This window comes from Anthonomus grandis, chromosome 15 (genome assembly GCF_022605725.1).
Source record: "Anthonomus grandis grandis chromosome 15, icAntGran1.3, whole genome shotgun sequence".
Lineage (NCBI taxonomy): Eukaryota > Metazoa > Arthropoda > Insecta > Coleoptera > Curculionidae > Anthonomus > Anthonomus grandis.
The window spans coordinates 14,040,939-14,064,609 of record NC_065560.1 but is presented as its reverse complement, the minus strand read 5'-3'; the positions used below and the strand labels follow the sequence as shown (position 1 = coordinate 14,064,609).

The 23,671-nt window shown below is 32.7% G+C and overlaps 1 protein-coding gene across 5 annotated transcripts in view; it reads right to left on the bottom strand.

Moving 5' to 3' along the window:
- Nucleotides 1-23,671, bottom strand: part of LOC126745280 (serine/arginine repetitive matrix protein 1) — a 233,240-nt gene that overhangs the window by 135,555 nt on the left and 74,014 nt on the right. Inside the window, exon 1 of one of the 5 annotated variants that reach the window (XM_050453045.1) lies at nt 12,354-12,478. The exons of 1 other annotated variant lie outside the window; for it this stretch is intronic. The gene's annotated coding sequence lies outside the window, so the exon portion shown is untranslated. Of the gene's footprint in view, nt 1-12,284; nt 12,479-23,671 lie in introns of those variants that run through there. 3 more of the 5 variants (XM_050453041.1, XM_050453042.1, XM_050453047.1) reach the window with 3 other exon arrangements.

The window sequence follows — 23,671 nt, the reverse complement described above, 5'->3', positions numbered from 1 at the left end:
GGACATGTCAATCTTGATTTCTAGAGGGATATTTTTTCAGAGCTATTCTAGAGCCATACAATACAGGGAGATCTAAAGATGAGATATTGCGTTACATTTTAGATTTTTTAATAATAAGCCAGTGATTAAATTCTCCATTAAAGTTTTAGTAACTTTTGTATAATAATCTTCATATGTAAAACTTGATTCGTTGCGAGTTGATTGATTTTATGATAAAATTTTAGAAATGTTGTAATAAGGGTTATACAGGGTGTCTCCTTTTTCATAGAGACGGTATTGCTATCTCCTTTACTATAAAAGATACGAGGGCGGTTAAATTAGAAAAAAGTTGCGGCATTTTATTCTGATTAAAAAAGTGTATTTATATTTTTTATGCGACGTTTCGTTTTTTAGATATCATCATCAACTTTTTTTTTAAATACGGACCTGGGTTTTTTATTTTATATTTAAAAAGAATTTTTATTTTCCTTTTCAACAATGTATAACTTAAATGTCTGTCTCGACGTTTCGGTATAAAAATAGCAGTTTTCAAGCTTTTTTCTTTAATAAGGACCTGATTTTTTTTTAATTTTACAAAATTAAAATACGGCAGATTTGGGTTGAGTTGGGTTAGCTGCTAATAATATTCACCTACATCAATTGCGGCTGATATTTCTTTATGTGGTTAGGAAAAAAATTACGATATGTGATTTGTTCGATATTAATATTCGATAACGAAAATCTATTTTCAAAGCTGCATGGAGAACCACCTTTAATAAAAATGAAACCGTGCTTGCCGAATGGTTCAAACTTTATAACAATGTCAGATTTATTACGGCTGTGACTTATTTAGGTAGGCCATGAAAACAAAAATATGTCGTAGCTACGACAACAATTATTATTATTAATTACAACAAAATTACTAAAATATTACTTTGATATTTTAACGTTTTTCCGTATTTTCTTAAATTAGTTTAAAAGCTTTGGTTGTTTCCTTAGCAATTTCCTAGTTCAATGTTAACAAAATAAATACAAGTTGTAAAATGGTACGATATAGTGATAGTGAAAAAAAGGACATGTACGATGTTTTTATTAGATGTTATCGAAAGGTTGATGATGTAGTAAGGGAGTATGCTAGATTATATCCAAACAGAACTGCTCCAGCGCGATTGCACCGAATTTGGATGTGTATCAAAAAAACGCGGAAAATACCGTGCCAAGAATACACACAACGATGTTAATGTTTTAGCTGAAATTCATCTTTATCTGGAATCTTCATTAAGAATTATAGGTTCTGAATGTGGGATACATCCTTCAGTGGTCGGAAAAATTTTAAAGAAACATAGGTATTATGACTACAAGTTCCAACCGGTTCAGAAACTGCATCCAGGTGATTCAGAACGCAGACTTGTTTTCTGCCATTGGTATCAAGAGATGTTAAATGCAGACCCGATGTTCTCTACGACCATTTTATGGACCGACGAAACTACATTCACTAATAGTGGCATGTTTAGCCGAAAAAATAAGCATTTCTATGCGCAAAACAACCCACATTTAGTAAAAAAAACTAAGCCTCAAAATCAATTTAGTCTTAATATGTGGTGCGGAATCATCGGTAATAGGCTAATAGGTCCCAAAATTATTGATGGAAATTTAAATGGTGAAAGGAAGTTATGGATGAAATTCCATTGAAAACATTAAGAAGTATTCGGTGGTTTATGCAGGATAACTGTGTCGCTCACAATTCCGCTGTTACCCGAGATTTTCTCGACACAAATTTCCCTAATTGCTGGGTAGGAACAAACGGTCCTATAAGGTGGCCTCCTCGTTCCCCATGCCTTAATCCTCTGAATTAATTCTTATGGGAATTTTTAAAAAATAAAGTCAATAAAAGTGAAATAAATAATATGGAGGAGTTAACACATTGGGTCACTGCTGCATTTAGAGATTTAAAGCCCGAATACTTAATCCGCTCATTAGAGAATTTAGAATTAAGGACCGTAAAATGCATTGAACATAATGGGGGTCACTTCGAAAATTTTTTGGAAATTGTGTACATGTTATTTGTAAAAAACTGCTTAATTTCTTCTCAGAACTAAAAAACTGCTTTATAAGCAAGAAAAACAGCAACTTTTGTTGCCTAATGTATGTAAAGAGAATGTTGTTTCTTTAGTTAAATCGAATTGTTTTGTTATTTTTTTGGTTAATACACGTTTGTTATTTGTTTGTAAAGTAAATAAAATATTTTTTATTAAAAGTGTTAAATTCTATTTTATTTACACATTTATTGTTCCCCTTCTAAATCTAAAGCAAGTACTCGTAAATTAAAAGAACCATACCAAATTTTCGAATTTCTTTTTCTTACCCACAAAAAAAAAGGGAACTGTAGTTTTAAAATTTTATGTTTGATATTGAAGATAAATAGGTAAATATGCATTCAAAAGGTATTTTAATTTTGTAAATACTAATCAGGTCCGTATTAAAAAAAAAGCTTGAAAACTGCTATTTTTATACCGAAACGTCGAGACAGACATTTAAGTTATACATTGTTGAAAAGGAAAATAAAAATTCTTTTTAAATATAAAATAAAAAATCCAGGTCCTTATTTAAAAAAAAAAGTTGATGATGATAACTAAAAAACGAAACATCGCATAAAAAATCTAAATACACTTTTTTAATCAGAATAAAATGCCGCAACTTTTTTCTAATTTAACTGCCCTCGTATCTTTTATAGTATAGGAGATAGCAATACTGTCCCTATGAAAAAGGAGTCACCCTATATAGTGTCCATAGTAATAAGCCTTTACTTTCAAATTAAACAACTCTCCGAATATTAAAAAATCTAAGAATACCAAACCTCTTTATTTTATTCTCGTCATGTTTTCCACTAACGATGTTAGCATCTTCCAAGGAAGATTAAAACTAACAGTTTTAGAATTACGTGTCGAGAATAAAATTAAGAGTTTTGATAAGTGGTAAAACTGTTTCGTTATTTAATGTACTTGTAAACGTTCGCTGTTTTTTATTCTGTTAATTTTTGGAGAGAACTATATTGTTTATTGATTTTAGGATAAATTCCCTTATTATCTTATTTCTGCAATTTTATTATAAAATAAATTAGCTGCACTAAGGTATAAAGATTATTATACTATAGCAACACCGGTTATTACATGCAATGGCACAAAATATGCATGTACAATAAATAATTTAATAAAAAGCGATAATTAACCAAACGCCAGGTAAAAAAAAAGATTTATTAAATTTATTTTTCCCTATTATAGACTCATCATGCATTGTAATGACTTGGCATAATTATCTAGTATATCTATGTGATCTGTTTAAATATTAGATTAGATACTAGTAGTATTTTATTGGAAATGGGAATTATATATGAATGTACGAATAACATTATATACTTGTTACTTCTGTCTAACAAACTTGTAAACTGAAAGTCGTTAACTACATTCCCGTATTAGATCATATATGGATATGCATGATTTTTTCTGGCAAAGCGATATCTCAGCAACTTTTTTTATGCTTTTTCGATTTGATCTATGTGGGTACGTGCGAAAGGCATCTATATTAGAGAGGGCATTATAAAACCGAATAATTCTATTCAGCTTAAATTACTTGCTACTTCTTTTGATGAATCCGAGAGACTTATAAGATTTATTTAAGATCTTACCATCTCACTCTGAAAAGTGACCTCCCAAATCCTTGATCTTAGCTTTGTGGTCTAAATTAAGCCTATTCACATTGCAAAGTTTATAAAATGTAATTTTTGTGAAAATATCATAACAAACTATTTTGTGGCATTCTTGAAAAACTATGAGTTAAAGCCACATAAGCCTTTTTGTAAAGAAATACAGTTTTGAGGAGTAGAACTTATTTAAAATAAAATTAAATCATCCTCAAAAAACAGTTCTGAGGACTAAAAAATTCAATCAAGAAGTCGATCGATAAATAAACTAAAAATATCCCTGTTAATCTAATACTATCAGAATCAAATTAGACAAATGCAAATGCCATTTCAGGAATAGATAAGCCATGGTCGGCCCTGTCAAAGACCTTCTCCAAATTAGTGCAGATAAGAGCTATACAGGGTGTCTACTATAAAAACCGCCAAACTTTAACAGGTGATTATACAAGTCATTTGCAACGAAAAAGTCGTATAAGGTTTTTTCGAAAAGTTCTTAGTTCTTCTGGTATTTAACATTTTTTGATTTTATCAAATTTCTTTGTTTTTTTTCATATAAACAAGAATATCTTCGTTATTCTTACCAGTACAGAAAATTTAGATGTACCATCTGAAAGAAAATTAAATTTGCTATATTTAAATTTGTTAGTAACTTTTCATACCGGGTGTTATCAGAAGTTAAATGTAACATTTGGGAAATGTGCAAAATTAGTGGTATCTTCTTCGTTGTCGTTTTTCTAAAATTTGGTAAATAGAGACAGGTTTTTTTTCAGCAAAAACTACTGCATTTAATATGCTTTCTAATGATATACTTACTTTTGTGATAGCTATTTGTTTTCACAGGAATATCATGGGCAAAAGAAAGAAACCTACAAAAATTAAAAATTTTAAAATTTTATATTTCTTGATCTTTTGAGCACCAATGTGGTGAGTACTTGTAGATCTATCTTCCCTAATACAACAACTCCACAAATTTCCATTAGAGAAGCATATTCCAGCATATTCATTCTTTAAGAAAAAAGGCAGGTTTTCCTTCTTTTGTAAATAGCAATAAATCCGCAAAAGAGGGAAATTCACAAACCATGTATTACTTGATTTTAAAACAAAAGCATATATATTTTCAATTTGACAACAACTGTCATTAAGTTTTCACTTCGACTTAAAGTAGTTAAATAAGTAATTTGATTTAAACGTGCCTAAAAAAATAATGCCTAGTTTAACAACCATTGAATATCGGGACATCTTATTTATTTACGGTGTCGCAAAAGGAAACTCGCGGGAGGCAGCAAGGGAGTATGCGCTTCGTTTTCCTAATAGACGGCAACCCCATAGAAGTACATTTGCAGAAGTGTTCAGACGCTGTGGGGAAACTGGCTCCTTTCGAGGTTTGCGGATTAGAGAAGGTGGTCAAAATGGTCAACGCTGGAGACAATAACCAAGAACCTGCGATTAAGAGAGCTGTTACAGAAGATAGATCTAGAAGTAGGTACTTGCCGCATTGGTGTTGCATTAGAGATTCACCAATCCACTGTTCATAGAGTTCTTAAAAAAAAATAATTTGCATGCGTTTCATTTTAAAAAAGTCCAGGATTTATAACCAGTGGATGGTAAGGTGAGGCTTTAATTCTGTAGGTGGTACTTGAATAAGTTGCAAGAGTGGGGAACAGATCAAATATTTTGGACAGATGAAGCAACATTTACAAGAGCCGGAATAATGAATTTAAGAAATAACCATATATGGCATACAGAAAACCCTCATGCAACTGTTATTTCACATTTTCAGCATGAGATAAGGGTCAATGTATGGATAGGATTATGCTAGACAGGAACTTTGGTTTCAAATGGCCGGATGCCCAGCCCGTAATGGCAGAATTATGCAAAATTCCTTGAATCAATGCTTTGGGGAGAAATAGATCGGAAGATATGTTCCGGTAAGATGGCCGCCCAGAAGCCCTGACCTTACGCCCCTTGATTTTTAAGTCTGGGGCACATTAAAATCTAATGTTTATAGTTTTAACATTAATACTCAAAACGAACTAATTAATCGAATTAGTGTGAGTTGCAATGAAATGCGACAAAAACGCGTTGAATTTGAACGGGTTGTCGATAGTGTCAGAAGATGCATCAAATGTATTGAACAAGAGGGAAGACACTTTGAACAATTGTTATAATCTTAGGTTTGTTTAATGACATTTTGATTTTTTAATTTTGGTGAATTAAGAAATATAAAATTTGAAATTTTTAAATTTTTGTGGTTTTGTTTCTTTTGCCCTTAATATTGCTGTGAAAACAAATAGCTATCACAAAAGTAAGTATATCCTTGGAAATCATATTAAATGCAGTAGTTTTTGCTGAAAAAAAATATGTCCCTATTTACTAAATTTTAGAAAAACCACAACGAAGAAGATACCACTAATTTTGCACATTTCCCAAATGTTACATTTAACTTGTGATAACACCCGGTATAAAAAAATACTCAAAAACTTAAATTTATCAATCTTATAGCAAATTTAATTCTCTTTCAGATGGTATATCTAAATTTTATGTGGTGGTAAGAATAACGGAGATATTCTTGTTTATATGAAAAAAAACAAAGAAATTTGATAAAATCAAAAAATGTTAAATACCAGAAGAACTAACAATTTTTCAAAAAAAATGTTATACGACTTTCTTGTTGCAAATGACTTGTTTAATCACCTCTTAAAGTTTGGCGGTTTTTATAGTAGATACCTTGTATATTTAGGCTTTACCTGATATCACCCTAGAGGCATGTTAAAAGAGTATACAAAAATTAGAAACAGTATACTTGTCAGCATTCAATAATTTAATTTTTTTTTAAATGACCTTTTATCGAACACATGTAGCCACGAGTTCTAAGTCGAACAACGGTATTCATGTTATATGCTGGCTCTTATCTCACAGTCACCTATAAAACTGTGTCTCAAACAAACTAGAAAAACGCATTGGTTCTCTCTATAATATAGATATCTGTTTTAATATTTGTGCTCATAATACCCATTACTTTATTTATTTTTATATATCTACTACCTAATTGAAAAGAATAGGACATTGACTTTTGAAAATTTTAGACAGGGTCACTCGCTACTTGCCTTTGAGTCTAAGCAAGGCATTGTTTTAATTTAAGACATTACAGGGTGACTCGGATAGATAGGAAAATAACCACTAAAAATATAGGGAGTCTCTTTAACTAGCTTTTATTTTACATCCTATGTCTAATTTTATCTATCTTATCCTAAAGTAACATAGTCTACTATTACAATTTTACTATTCATTACTGCGAGTAAAGATTGTCTTCCAAGTTCCATGTTTAAAAATTGAATGGTTTAAATACACAACAATGTGTCGCCATAATTCCCTCATTGTCTCGTATCCCACGGATTTAATCTCCAGAAAAAAAAAATTCAGCGCAGTCAAATCTGGAGAACGTGAGTGCCAATTTACGGGGGCATCATTATCTGTATCTATCCACTTATTTGGGTACCTACCATTAAAATAATTTCTGACATTTAATAAAAAAAGTCACATAATATCTAACTAAAGAGGTAAATTGACTTCCTGCATAAGTATTAATAGTAAATATATATTGCCTAAAAAAATTAAACTTCGACTATCTGAAACAATAAAAATGGAATTTCAACTGCCTGGAAAGAATAATAACTGCTTGAAAATTTATTGGTCCTTCGAGCCGAATTTTTTTTTTATATAGAATTTAAAGAAAAATTTCAGATTTTTAGACAGTATAATCCACCGACAAAACAAAAATTTAAGACAAAATTACTAAACTTTTTAAAGAAATTACTAAAATGAGAAAATTACTTGAAACTTCTAAAAAATTAAGAAATTTAAAAGAAAACTGGACGAATTGAGAAAATGGAACTTAACATCTGGAAGAAATAAAAACCATGAAATCATGGAAATATTAATGAAATAATGTCAAAAGAATAGGAAATGGCTTCAACACCTAAATTAACTAAGAAAATGAGTCAAATATCTAGAAGAAAATTAAAATGGAAAATATAACGAAATGGTTTCAACTGATGAAAGAAAAAGTAACTTTTGTTGATTTAAGACCTTTATATTTTCATCTTTAAGCTGATGGATATACTTAGTATTTACGTAGGCTTCCGCTCACGGTGGGCTATTTTAGGTAATCCAATATTTTATTGTTATATGGATTTTTTCAATAAGCATACTATCGCAAACTGTACATTTTTAAATACAAATTTTTCAGTCAACATTTTTCTTCGTACATATAGAGGTGGCTCATAAGTGTCTACTAGCAAGGCCTTTATTGTACGCAATACTCCTGTAACCATTCTCAAAACTTAATACTGGATACGGTCGACTTTATCTAATTTAGTTTTGGTAGCAGAACCATAAGATATTGCTCCATAAGTTATCCGATAAGTTAGAACATAAAATTTGTTTATATGTTTCAGCCATTACAGTAATTAAGCTTATTTGTTTTTAGTTTCGTTTATACTACCACTCTTATAGATAGATGTAATCAAAGCTACTTTCAAAGCTTGGAGAAATTGCACTTAAGTAATAGATAGGTTAAATACTAGAACCTATAACTGTAGTCACGATACCAAATAATCGAGTTTCTACAAGCAATTTGCGCGGGCTGTAGCTCTGAGAAAGAACATATTAGGACACATGGTTATAAGAAAAAAAGTCATAGATAAAACAAAGCTGGTAAAGGATATAGGGATTCGCGGGAGAAGTTAGGTAAAACGAAATCAGCGAAAAAGCTACAAAGCAAATGAGTTCTTAATTCAATAGGTTCAAATCTTTAATACGTATAGTCTGAAATCTATGCAAACGTTAAATGGCCACCTTTATCTCGATTTCCTTCTACAGTGTCATCTTAAATCTGTTCTTTTTAAAGTGCAACTAATCAGGTTAGTGGTATTTGAAAAGGAGAACATGAGTATCAAACTTTTTTAGAATATCATTTGCAAGTACCCTATAATAATTTCGAGATAGTCTCAAATATTTATTAATGATTTTGCTTCCTAAGATAGATCTATTCTCAGTTTTTAACCTGTCACATTGTATGCAAATAAGAGGTATCGCATAATGAGTCGTAATAATAATACAGGGTGTTTCAGAACTATGGGATCAAACTTCTGGGGGTTGTTCAGTGCAATAGAAGAATCCATTTAAGTATAGGAACCCAGGTCCGGAAATGCACCACTACGCCACTACGGCCCTAAGACGCGTTAAAATTTATGAAAAACATTAATTACCTAAATAGGATCTGCTGCATTTATTTTTACCTTTTGTACATGATACCATAACAACAATTGTTTAAAATCAATGCTTATCAATGTCAATTCTCAATGTCATGTTTAAAAATTTTATAGCTTACAATTTTTAAACATTAATTGCTAATGGAAAACTTTACCAATCAAGAATTGGCGAATATGCATGTGGCATACGGAGCAACAAACTGCAATGCACGAGCAGCATCGCGGTTATATCATGAACGTTATCCCGAACGACAGCATCCTGGATACAAAAAGTTTATTGCGGTTTATCGGCGGCTCGCTGAGACAGGCATGTTTAAGACCAAGATGCATGACACTGGTGTTGCTCGAACCGTAAGAACGGTCGAATTTGAAAAAGAGGTGCTTCAGCGAGTTGCCGATGAACCATCAAATAGCACACGTGACGCTGCTAAGAATATGAATACGAGTAACGCTTCTGTCTGGCAGGTACTACACGAGTAACAACTCCATCCTTACCACTTCCAGAAAGTTCAAGGTATGACTGCAGCCGATTATCATCCTAGAGTTCAATTTTGTCGATGTGGTTTCAGCATGATGGAGCGCCGGCTCACTTTGCTGTACAAGTACGCGAGTATTTGGCTCAGCGGTTTGGGCATCGTTGGATTGCCAGAGGTGGAGCAGTTTCTTGGCCTCCTAGGTCACCCGATTTAACGTCGCTCGATTTTTTCTTGAGGGGACATGTAAAGTCTTTAGTCTACGAAACTCCAGTAGAATCAGAGCTAGACTTAATTGGATGAATAACAGCAGCATTTGAAATCATTCAAAACGAGGATCAAATTTTTAGTGTAGTCCGCCGAAATCATATGCGGCGTTTAAATTGGTGTATTGAGGTTGGAGGAAGACATTTTGAAGAATTGTTGTGATGGTATCATATACAAAAGGTAAAAATAAATGCATCAGATCCTATTTAGGTAATTAATATTTTTTCTAAATTTAAACGCGTTTCCGGACATGGGTTCCTATACTCAAATGGATTCTACTGTTGCACTGAACAACCCCTAGACGTTTGATCCCATAGTTCTAAAACACCCTGTATTTTAAATACTCCTTACAAAATATCTAAGTGGTTCTAATGGGATATAATTTTTTAGTAAAATTTGATGAATAAAAATAAGGATTATATATTAAAAAATTAAAATATAGTACAAACAAGGTTTATTTTTGAAAAAAAATTTAGAAGAATTCTTAAGCCTTTTTATTGTTTTAAACGCCATTCCAAGCACTATTGGGACAAATGAGAATTGCCGATGAGACAGAATAAGAAATATAAAGTTGGATTTTCATGAACATATTTTCGATATTTCTGTAATCATTTTTAAGAGAACAAACCAGATAATATGAAGACTTTAAATAATTTTTATTAACCTAAAATAAATGCAAATAATTGATAATAATAAATGAATTAATAAAATTAGTTTAAATCATTAATGCAAATAAGTTAATTCTTCTAAATTTAGAGAAACGAAAAAAAACTCATTTTAATCCACAACATGTTAAACTAAATAAGTTTTCGAAAACGAATATATTACACCTAATTACGATAACTATATTATTGTAGGTTATCGACCTTTTACTAAAAATAATATTTTTGTTATTGGAAACCTTGAGTCTAGTGCATTTATAGAAACCATATTTCTCTGATATCTTTTATGCAATGGACATTTCTATTTTACTAAATCAACCTGTCGCATCAAAGTGTTTAAATTTTTTTACTTCAACTGTACCCCAATTTTTCTTCACATTCATCATGTTTTCGTAATGCTGGTTGAAAGGCCTATATGCCGGAACAAATAATTAAAATTCTATAAATAAAAGGACGCGCATAGCGTGAAAACGCAAATAATATTAAAATAAGACTTAGCCCAACGTCAACAAGTGATTTAGCACTCCTACTACGACTGTAATAAAAATGATAATCATACTCCGCAGACCCTTAAATCATGTAAAAAGAATGTGTACTAAGGTACTTGCATGTCAGTGAAAGTCAAAGCCTCGTTTAGTTCAACGTTCTTTGGAAGATCTGTCCTCTGTGCTTATATGTGAACCAAAAAATAAACAAAGGGAGCCTAATATAAACATCTTCAAAGGAATTAACCTTTAGACCATTACAGTTGATCCTGAAAAATGCAAAATGGAAAGTTTTATTAGTCGTATATTGCTAGACATAGAATGAGAATTTGAAGAAAAACGAATGTCTTACGTTTTAAAAAACTAAAGACAATCAAGAATCTAGGGCAGGATGTGAAGTGAACCATGGCTAAGTACTAATTTATACATCAACATTCACAGGAATATTTTTATAATAAGAATTATTTTATCACTTTATTTAACTCTCTATACCTGTTTCGCTGATCACGTTAGCATCTTTACCAAAAATTAGCACTTCTTAAAAAATTAGTTCTGGACTTGTCTTGTATTTAGTTATATGTATTGTAATATGATTCGCGAAATATCAGCATTTGCACTATATGAGTATCAACGAAACACAGAATTATTTTATCAATAACTTGAGTTCCTTATCAGCGTTAGTTTTAATCAAAGTTAAATAAAGTTTTTTGAAGAATTAGTAAAACTATTTTTTATTTTCATTTACACTAAAGGTTCCAGTCGCATTAAGAATGTTTGTTTCCAATGTGAATTTCAAATGATTCCATCATTTTCATAAATTTCACTTAGACACTGATGATCACTTAAACCATCATTTACCATCATCAAGTTAATATATCTAGGATTTTAAACCATTATATGATGAAAACCGTTACGTAATAAATAAGTGCCGTAATTATGTTAATACCACTTCAAACGTTACATAGTCAAAAGTCCAAGGAAATTAAAATTATTATTATATCTATTGCACTATTTCAATGTGGTTTAAGTAAACTGATATTAGCAGATTGAGTTTCTTAATGTTATTGGAATCGGATCGATAAAAAATGGTTTAAATAGACCAAATAAATTAAATTTATATATTGATTGCGATTTTATAATATTTTTTTAATATAAATATCTATTCTGCTTTAATTTGTAAAGTACTACAAAATAATATTTTAAAAAAAGAGAGAAACCTTTTAATAAAAAGTTGGCAAAATTTAATTGTTGAATGCATTTAAATATCAAAGCAAATACTTTTATTATTCCTACAAATTATCTTTGAAAAATCCTTTAATATTATTGAAAAAACTGACATGTGATAATATATTTTTATTTATAGGATTGATATATTTTAATTTTGAAGAAGTGTTGATAGTACCTACCGAAAAACTACAGGAATTATTATATTTTTTTATATATACCTTACTGGGAAAAACTTATTGTCCATTATAAACCTTTAAAACATCATTAATTTTTTTTCAAAATTTCACCTTCCACAATATCAAAGATCATTCACAAAAACCGCACAATTCACTATTGCGTCGCGCATCCTATTTTTTCACTCTGTTGGTAAACTGTGACTATCCCACTGCACTACTATTCTACGATTCGCCACATCCATTCAACATTTTATGCACTTACTATAAAATAGTTGGCGGTGGTATTAACTATTATGCTATGAGCGCGAGTATCAAAGAGTTCGCCGCTGTTTTAATGGTTAGAATGTACCTTATTACATGCATTGCAGGTCTTGCGACTATTGTTTTATGTAACTGTGGAAGGTCGGATATTTATATATTGAAAATTATCATTTTTTAATCACAAAAACTGGTTTTGATTGAAGGAAATGCTTAGTTTACAAAATTAGAAAAAAATCTACATTTAAATAATGTCTTTTTTATTTTTAGTGGTCTAGGTGGACTTTGATTTTTTGAAAAAGTATATAAGGAGGCACTGTTTTATATCTTGGCAGAACATTAGAGATACAAAAAAAACTGTGCCTGCACGGAGCGCAGAGATCACTTGAGCTTTTCCTACCTATTGGGATAATAGAAAGAGATGACACTCAGTTTTGGAATATGTGTTTCTAACATCTTTAGTTAAATTGGTGATAAAAGAAGGGCCAATTTTGATCACCAGAAATTTAGGGAAGTGGGTAGACACTTTCTGTATTTCCGACAGAGACGGTTCTACTTTAGGGATGTGAACCAACGACCAACGTGAGCATACTTAATTCGGAAAGTTTTTTATGTCCTACGATTATATTCTAATAATACAGTCAATCTGTAACTTTTTTTTTGGCAAAAATGGCGAAATTCTGATGCTTTGCCAAAAGTTAGTGATCCTTATGAAAAGCCCAACCAAAAAGTTTCGATTCTTTCCACCCGTAATTTTTTGCAAAACTCATTTTTTTGTAAAAAAAAATGGTTTTAGGGAAAAGTTTGCGAAACAAAAAATGTTTATGTTTTAATTTTTTTCACTGTCTCAAACATTTTCAACGTGTAGAAGTCAAAAAAGCCTAGAAAAATACTGTATGCATTTTTTTCAATATCGAGATACAGCGCGTTTATTTTCCAAAAATCACACTATATCAATATGAATGAATGCCACGTAATAATTTACTGTAGCTGTTCTATTTCACTTAACGTTCACGGAGCATGTAAGTTACAGAAAAATTGTGTGTCATTTACCTTATTGTCAATTACCTACCTTCTTGTATGATTTTTGGTTTACTTAAACATTTTTTGGATTTTATTTCTTACGAAAATTACTCAATTTAAAGAAAAACTTCTAAGGCAAAAAAATGTAGAATATAATTGTCTACAATTATTACTACCCATATTTGTCGCTGTACATTAATAATTGCCAGATAAAGAGCGCCAAAAACACTAAAAGTTCATTTTAAATTTTTATAGTAGCACAATGATTTTTTGGAATTGTACCTAACATATTTATCATGACACAATGTCATATTTGATAAAGTGCAGATCAGTTACTTTTACTTTTTGGTAAAAATGTATTACATTCCGTATTTACCTGTAACTGAATATTTCTTTAAGCGAACTTAAAGGTTCAGAAGAATGAATTTAAGAAGCGAATAATTAATACTGCATTAGAGATTTTTTATTTTGTAGCACATCAAATGAATAAATTAAAAGCGATTATTTCTTGTATATTCTCTCGCATACATTAAAATTCTACGATTGAGGTGTCGAATTCCGTAACGTCCTGAGTCCTGGATCAAGTAAATGATGCTTAGTACGTTACAGAATCCGGCTTCTTAATTCTTGGAGCAGTGGATTATTGAAAGATCAATTGTAAATGTTCATCGAATTATCATTATTATGCAATAGTTTCTGAAAGCAAAGTGAGATACGTTTGACAAAAAGTAATAAAGACCAAAACTCACTCATTATTCTCATATATTTATAACATGCTTACAATGATTGTAAATATGTAAACTAGGTTGATGATGGTATTTGTACTTAGTTAGGAGGGTTCTCATTTTCCTTTGTAAGTACGCAATATCCATTCTACTTAATGTATTTACATTAATTGAGTAGCCCAGCACTGAACAGGCGTATGTGTTAATTGCTTTAGAAGGATTTTTGCTATTAAGTCCAGTATTTAGCACCCGTCTCATTCTTTTCTAAATTCAGTTATAAGTTCTTTTTACATTGTCCAATGGTCGATTCTTTGTGCTTTAAGCAAGCACCTTTTTTTAACCCCTTAGTACTTATAGGTCTCCCCTACTTGCATTGACTGGATCCAGTTTCTATTCTCCATCTGAAAATTACCTGGATTAACCTTACCTTTTTGGATATTAAGAGTCAGACACTTATCTATCCCAAATTTCATGCATAATATCTGTCAAAAATTTATCAACGGTTTTAAGCATTTGGTCCAGTTGATGTTTTGTAGCTGCCAGTAGTTTTACGTGATCCATATAAAACAGATGGGTTATTTTATCTTTATATATTCACAGTTAGTTTTTTCTATATACTCTTTATATAGTATAACTCTTTTTATTTGAATGGGTTGCGTCATGGAGTCAAAGGCTTTATTAGAGTTTATATAAGCCATAAAAAGATTTTTTGTCTTGATATAGGTTTGACTAGCTATCGCAGAGTCAATAATCAGTTGCTCTTTGTATCCCATAGCATTATTTGTAGACCCCTTTAAAATAATTTGATTGTATTCGTAATGCTCGTAGGTCCTCTGGGCAATACATGAAGTAAGAATCTAATACATCGTTAGTAAGCAGGTAATTGGGCAATATTTTGCGGGATCTTATTTATTAAGATCGTCCTAGGGCAGAACATAAGTTGATCCATGTGTAAAAAAGGACGGCATTAATTGAGGATTAATCAATATGTCAATAAAAACCTTAGTTAATCGGTCATGTGTACACCCTGATTTCTTTATCCAGAAATTGTGTATTCCATCAGGTCCCAGTGCTTTCCAATTGTGTGCATTTTTTATAACATTTCGTTGATTGTTAAGAGATCCTGTCTCATTTCAGGGACATTAGGGACAGTTTTTCTCTCTTTATTAATTCATTCGGCACGTTAATTGCATTGTGCCGGTATTTCAAGTTGGTCTTTTAGAACTGCTGAATAACTTCTTTAGTAAGATATATATTATTGTTTTCTGTAGTTGCCAGGTGCCTAGAATTAGGATAACGATAAAAAATATCTTGTTTGGTAAAAAGTGCAGTGTCTTGTTTTCTTTTAGTGCTTTGCTTGTATAGTTTTAAATGAGCAGTATATACACTAAGTTTTTATTTAAGTGGATCCAAGCAGTGTTGCACAGTTGTGTTTTCTGCGTTATGTTGGGCGTATATGCTTTTTTTAGAAATTATTTGGTCGACTCTTTTTTGCACTTTCTTATTCTAGTTCATGCTGCATACTGTAATAGTCGCCCAATATCTCCTCGAATATACTCTATCTTATTTTGCAGCCGTTTCTCTCATATTGGTGTTTGGTACTTTTCTTCTTCGTTCATTTTGGTTCTTGCCCGAAGCCTTATACCCAAGCATCTGGTTACAGCCAAAGCTGCACAGTAGATTATTTTGTGTAGCTCATCGATGCTTGATGTATCTGCAACAAATTCTGGTAAAATGATTGTGTTAAGTTAGTAAGTTAAATAGTATAGTTCCAAGATTTTTCGTTTCGTTTTCTTTTTTACAGAGCCGGCATATTCTATCATGGATATTTTAAATTCCATTACCATATTATTTTCGAGAACTTGTTCATTTAGTCCGGATTATTGAGTGGTTGGTTTTGTTAGACCCATTTCTTCTATAGGAAGCGCTTCTTCTTCTGACTCAGTTTTTCACTATCCTGATGATTTTTAATAAAAACATTTTGATTTTATTTTGAATTCTGTTGCGTCGTGTCTCTGGGATAAGTCCATTTCGGATAATTACATGTTATTGGTCAGCTACCCTTGGCTCTGTTACAGTAAGGTTTGCGCATTCCCCACAAAACTCTTCATGGACTTTTTGTCTCCAATTAGTAGTGTCCAGTCCTAAATTCGTTACCCTAAAATAAATGCGCAGAATCATTTCATTTACGGCAGCTGTCCATTTCATGCGCTTTCTAGGCAATTCCATCTGGGTGAGAGCTGGCTGAACTTCCTGCTCAGCACATTCGATAGGTAGAATCGGTGTTTGTAATTGACTCCCTTGTGTTTGTTGTCATTATTTTTATTCGTACTATTATTATTCTGTTTTACCTTGCTCGGTGTTGTCAATTTCATCGGCCTGAAGGCAAGATGAATTTTGCTATGGTAGATTTAGGAACTTTCGAACAATGTTGCATGTATTCAGTATAACAGATTTCTGTATAGTGGCAATCATCCAGGAGGAAAGACCCATTGCGTTAAGGTTTTTGGACAGTGTTAAAGGGACAATTCCAGCGAATGAAATAAATAGAGGAAGTAAATATACATTACCTTGCCTCCATTGTTGTTTTATGTCGTGAGCTAGATCTGCGTATTTAGCAAGTTTAGTGTGTGTCGTTTCTAGGACATTATTGGTATTTGGCTATGTCAATTAGAAAGCTTTTCTTTTGGGCTTTGTTTATTAAGATTATATCTGGTCTATTTGAAGTCAGCGTCCTATCGGTCAAAACAGTTCTGTCCCAGTAGAGACGAAAGTCGTCATTTTCAAGTACAGTTTCTGGTTTGTACTAGTATTAGGGGCAAGTTTTTCCAATTAGATGATAAAGTTTTGCCAGTTCTTGATGAATAATTTTTGCCACACAGTTATGTCGGTGTAGATATTATACACAGTTTATTCGGTGTTGTTATATTATTATTTGCAGCTGATAGAGATGTGCATCCTGTTGTTATATGTTGAATTGTCTCCGATACGCGCAGGCATTTTCTACATCGATCGTCGATTACTTTCTCATCTTTAGTAATGTACTTAAGGTAATTTCTTGTAGCAATCACTTGGTCTTGTATAGCCATCATAAAGCCTTCAGTTTCAGGAAATAGATCTTCACGAGTCAACCAGTAGTTCGACGTTTCATAATCGACATGTTCGGCACTAAGTTCGTGAGGATGCTTTCCGTGTATTGCCTTCTGCTTCCATGTGTTAACTTTAATGGCTGTGTGCTCTGATCTTGTTACAGTAATATGTTCTGCTATACCTGCATGGAGATTCAAGGGTGTGTATTCGTTATCCGCTGGCACCACTGCTCTATGAAGAGAAGAGGTTTCCCTCATAGTGAGGAATTCTTTCTGAAGATCTGCTACTTGTTTTTTGAAGAGAAAAGAAATATCAGCTAGTCCTCTGCCATCCTTGGATCTGGGAAGAGAAAGTTTTTCGATGGCTGACTGAGGGTGGTGTGCTCGAAACGTCGTGAGGGTTGTTCTGGTCTTCCTCTCAATCTCCTCTATATCAGTCTTTGTCCACTTAATGACTCCCAAAAAATACGTTAAGACAGGGAAAGCGTAGGTATTAACCGCTTTAATCATGTTCTTACCATTCAGTTTAGATTTTAAAATTTGCTTAAGACGATTGATATATTCCTTTTGAAGGTTCTGCTTCATTTTTTTGTGCTCTGTAGGAGCTGGCTGATGTACGTCCAAGTAGTTATAAGTTTCCCCTTCTTCCATAGTCTGAATGAGACTACCATCTTGTAATTCAAAGTTGCCTTACCGTTTACCTTTGATAACTGTTTGAGTTTTGCATTCATCGATACCAAAGCTCATTCTAATGTCGTGGGAAAATATTTCAATTGTTCGCAGCAATGAGTTGACATGCGTTGATTTTTCCCTGTTATTTTTAACGGTAAATCCATGTTGACTTTGATTAAGCATATGGGAGAGGGGATTCAGATAAAACCAGAGGGAACTCAGGGAATCTCCCTAGAAAATGCCTTGTTGTGTTTTAATAGGCTCAGTCGCTAAAGTTTTATTTATGCAGTTAAGATTCAACTATGTGGTCCAGAAACCCATCATATGTTTTAATAAATTGATAAGCGGTGGAGCGACTTTATAAATCTAAAGGACCTTAAGCAGCTAAGTGTGTAGAACGGTATCGAAAGTCTTACGGTAATCTATAAAGGCGCTGTATAAGTTTCTGTGCTTCTGTATTGCTTGTTTCATAATTACAATGTCTATAAGTAACTGTTCTTTACATCCTTAAGACCTCTTAATGCATCCCTTTTATTCTAGAGCGATAATTCCGTAGTCTTCGCAGTGCTTATAAATTATTTTTGCAATGAATTCTGTAAGCCGTTTATAGATTGTAGGCAGGCAGGTGATATTTTGCAGGATTTTCGGTATCGTTATTTTTTGCAAATATGTTAGTCCTTGCGCAATGTAAGTTGGTATTGTGGTTGGTTTCTGAAAGAATCTGTTGAAATGACGAGCTAAATGTGTATGAGTGCATTTAAACCGTTTGTACCAAAAGTTATGAATTCGGTCGTTACCAGCTGCTTTCCAGTTGAAGGAATTTTCGTCTATCTGCCTTAACAGCTCAGGAGATATTATCGGGTCGTCCATTGGTCTTAGTTCTTCCATTCTCTCGATCTCTTTTTGTATCCAGGGTGCTTCGACTTTATGAGTTGTAGGTACGGACAAGACTGACTCCCAAAACTCCCTGACTTGCCGTTTAGATGGTGGTTTACCGCTGTCATTATTTGTGACATTTCTAGGCCTTCGATAAAACTGTTTCTCGTTGTTCTGAAACAGCCTATTGGATGTTTTCCTAAGGTTAGATTCTTTATATCTTCGAAGTCGTTGTGCAGCAACGCTTAGTTTTTGTTTGAGAGTGTCTAAAACTTCTGCTATATTATGATTGGGAGGGTTATATGTAGCATGGGTTTTGTTTTGCCGCATAACACTTTTGACTTGCTTGGTTAACTTACTGTTTCTTTGTCCTTGAACGTAGGCGGTGAGTTGGCCAATATCTTTTCTAAGTTTGTGCATTTTGTTGTTAAATCGCCTTTCCCAAGGTCGGACATGTTGTGTTGTGTAGTTTGTATGTTGTGTAGTGGTTTCGGACGTCCGATTTATTCATTCTAATAGCGGTTACAGCGGCTGCATACAGAACAGTATGCAGCTTAATAAAGGTGTTGTGTTCTTCCAGATATTGTGGAAGGATTGCCGTATCTAATAAGTTTACCACGATAGCAAGTTGCCTGCTGCACTTTTGCTTAGGAATAACTGTTCGCTTTGTAGGGTCCATACCTGAAAATTCTATCAAAGCTCCAATGAAATAACTCCTTAACTTCTCCAACTGAGTATTGTGATAGTGGAGTATCTGGATCTGGTTGCGCGGCTCCTGCTGGTATTGCTGCTTAACTATTATCATCTTCTCGAGGCTCAATAGGATGGGAGGCCTCGTTCTTAAGTGCTTCCAGCAGCTCCCTTGATAGGCGTCCATTATTAAATATGACTCGCTTTTGATCGATTAGCCTTTGCTTAGATAAGTGTGCGAGATCTGGGTGTATTTCGGCAAAAGCACGTTGTAGTAACTTATTATTATTATTATTTTTTTTTATTTTTTTTTATTATTATTAAAAAGGTATATTAAGATGTTTCATTGAAAAGTTCTAATAATTCGTGTATACCATTTTTTTTTTGTTGCAAAAGAATTGGAAGCCTTGTTGATTATCATAAAGAAGTTCTTTTCAAGCAGGTCCTTTGCTTAATACTATACCTTTTTTTTAATCTCTGTAATATCTGTAACGTTCTTACTTTTACTCTAACCTTCCATTTTTGCAAAATTTATAAAACAAAGGCTATTCAAGCTGCATCATGTTTCCCAGTGTTATCAGTATTGCCAAATCAGCGCGAGAAAAAAATGTAAATTTCATATTAAGTCATCCTCTGTAATTGCAGTTGCCGCAACAGGTTCTCACGCTCACCTTTCGCGGTTTATTTTTCTTCTACGGATGTCGTAGAAACGGAAAGTAATGTTGCACTTGGCATTCCGACCGCACCTAAACGTTTTAGGGGTTTATTGTTCGTAAATCTTTTAAATGGTTATACTTAAACAAGCCAATTTTATTAGCGCGAACTGAAATTTATTCCTCTATACGTAATACTTATAAAAACAAATCATTGCCAATAAAATGTTCAAAAGGAATGTAAAAGTATCATATTTTGTCGTACCTAATTACTTTGAAAGTGAAAAATACAGAGTAGGAGTAGCTATTTTAAACTTATTTAAAGAATATTCTCCAAAAGAAGATCAAATAAAGTTATTAAGTACGCTAAAACAACTATTTTGTAAAAGTTTAATCAGGAACTTTTTGCTCTTTTAACTTAGGCTTTTCCCTTTTTAGCAGGATTCTTGCACCCTACTGTTCTTATGTCGCTTGTGAAATAAGGCGACCGTTCTATTAGCACATTGATTCTCTCCAAAAAATATTTCAATTATTTCAACTCTTTCTGCCGTGGTATATAGATGGTATAAGATCTTTTATCCTATAAATCAATAATTTCTTTTTAACTTTGTTTAAATTAAACTCTAGTTAATATTATCACATAAGATAAGTTAATATTAATATAACGTGGTAAATACACGAGTTGATGAAAATAGGCTCTCCAATACTTTTACGCTACTTTACTTTTGCAATCTTCAAAAACTTCTCAAAGGCTTGCTAACTAAGTATCTTACTAACAAGGCCACCGGCCCTGATGGAATACCGCTAATAGTAATAAAAAAGTGTAAAGTCGAGCTGATACCACCTTTGTGCAAACTATTTTCTTTTTCATATAGAAGAGGTCTCCTACCTGCAGACTGGAAACTTGCACCGATTCAACCAATACCCAAAAAAGAAAAAATGATGGTGCCTATCAATTATCTACCGATTGCTTTAGTCCCAGTAATCGTCAAGTAAATAAAAAAACTTGTCAACCAGCAAATTTTAAAATACTTGGAGCTCATTTACATCATTAGTGACCGACAGTATGGTTTTTGAAAACGTAGGTCTACTAGCAATCTGTTGGCCTATGCCACGTACGTTTAGATGCATGCAGACTTTCGAGAATGCTGTGCAATAGTTCTGGATATTTCAAAGGCATTTGATAAGGTCTGGCATGAAAACCTCTTAAACAAACTGTAACTGACTTTTTAAACATTGTATTAATGTTTTTGACTGTTTTTATTACTTTTTTTATTTTTACTTTCTTGTTACTATTTTAATTTACTTTCCTATTTTGTTACTTTTTACATTTAGTATAGGAAATTTAACCAGGTACATTTATGTCTTTTGTACCCAGTTTTGTATATATTTATTTCGTACTTGGATTTTGATTTATATATTTGTGTGTTTTGCTTTTTATGTATAGCTTTGTCTACAACATTTTTTAAATTTTTTGACAATAAAGCATATTTGATTGATTGATTGATTGATTGATATTTTTATAGTTTTCAAATTAGAGTTTGTTGGCTGTCAGTTGCTTTCCTTGGATACATCTTGCAGATGTTTCACATAATTGCTGATTTCCCTCAGGGATGCATCTTGTTCCCTACCCTCTTCCTTTTGCTGATGACAGCACATTAATGTTTTCTTTATATCGCCCAACCAGATAACCTCGTCACCCATCACCATAGGCGTCACCAGGTAACAACTTTTAATGCCGACCTTAACACTATTTTGAACTGGGGTGAGTACAATCTGATTAAGTTTAGCGCCTACTCAGGCTGCTGTATTTACAAAGAAGTCTGCATCTGCCCCCCAAGGCCTATTATATTTGGGCTTACATTAACGCTGTCTTTGTTAGTTCGCTGGTTAGGTGTGGAGATTGAAAGCAATATGGCTTGGGATAATCATGAAGCGGGAATTGCTAAGGCAGCTTCCCAAAAACTTGGGGCTTTCTTTAAAATGAAAAGGCTGTTTTCACCTCAATAGCTTTTAACGTTTTATAAAGCTCGAATTCATCCATCTCTTAATTCTTGCGCTCCATATGTGAGCTCTGAACCCAAACACTCTGTGAAGCTGCTTGATTCCATCAAAAAAGGGTTATCCGTCTTATACGAGATCCAGAGACAACGAGACTTGAAAACTTGGACAGTTTAGCCCATATCATTCCATCTAGATACCTATACACGAAAGATCTACTTCACAGGCAGAAAATGTGTAATTCATAAAAAATGTGTAGATTTTAGGGTTGGTGCACACCTTCCTAGTGGTTGTACATATGGAGGTGATCGTATGATTATTAGGTACCCTCGTAAATAAAATCAACAATTTTGAGCGTTTTTTAAACTGGCGAATGGACTATCCCTAACTGCCTCTGGTTCGTTTTTGATGCGCCACCATGTATGCTATTTTTATGATCTAGGCTTTTAATATTCAATTTTGAGTTATATAATAAAAAATTAAAAATAATAATAATAATAATAATAATATTAATAATAATAATAATAATACGTTTTCAAAATTTCCAAAATTACAAAATTTAAATACAAAATACTTATTCTACTTTACGTACAAGTACAAGGAAGAAATAAACGATTAGTGCTGAAGCTGCTTTATTTAGAAGGTTGTTGGTACTTTTTCTTTAGGAATATATACAGGGTGTTCATTTGAAAACTTCCCACCACGGATTTATCGAAAACCACTGTTTAAAAAAAAAAACGCCGAAATACGTCAAAAGGTTTGTCAAGGGGGACAACTTTCTAACCTAAAATTACTTCACCCGCTTTCACCCTCTGCCCCCCAAGGTCATCCCCTGTGGATCATCCCTGAACTTGTGAGTCATCCTCTCCAATAGCTTGTTTAAAAGGTCTTTCGAAGTCTTTTATTTTGACGTTTGATTTTTTGTTTATCTTAATTTGTTCAGATAGAAAATAAAAACATGAAAATATCAGTTTTTATTTCAATAAGTGTTCAAAATGTTGCCCGTTAGGATTTGCCAAATCTACAATTCGTTTATAATTTTAAACGGAAACTACCAACATAAACAGCAATTCCGAAGATTAGACCTGGAAAAAACTAAATAACAATCTGAATTTTTTTCCGCATTCTTTTCATCAACACAGATATCCTGGGCGAACTGTATTTATTGTTATACCTGCTTAGTTATTTATAGTTGCTAAGCAAAATAAAGAATTTATTTTGCCGTCAGTTACATTTATGACAGTCTTGGAATAGTGAAAATTTATTTGTTGAATTGAAGATTTTACTTCCAAAATAGTTTACACACTAGCCGAAAGAGTGGAAATTATTCTAATTTATGGTGCCCAAAATCAATGTGGTCGGTAAACTGCCGTCACGTTTAACGCCAGACATCCGGAGAAGATAACTTCGCATAGATATGTTTTGTGCCTTATTACTAAGTT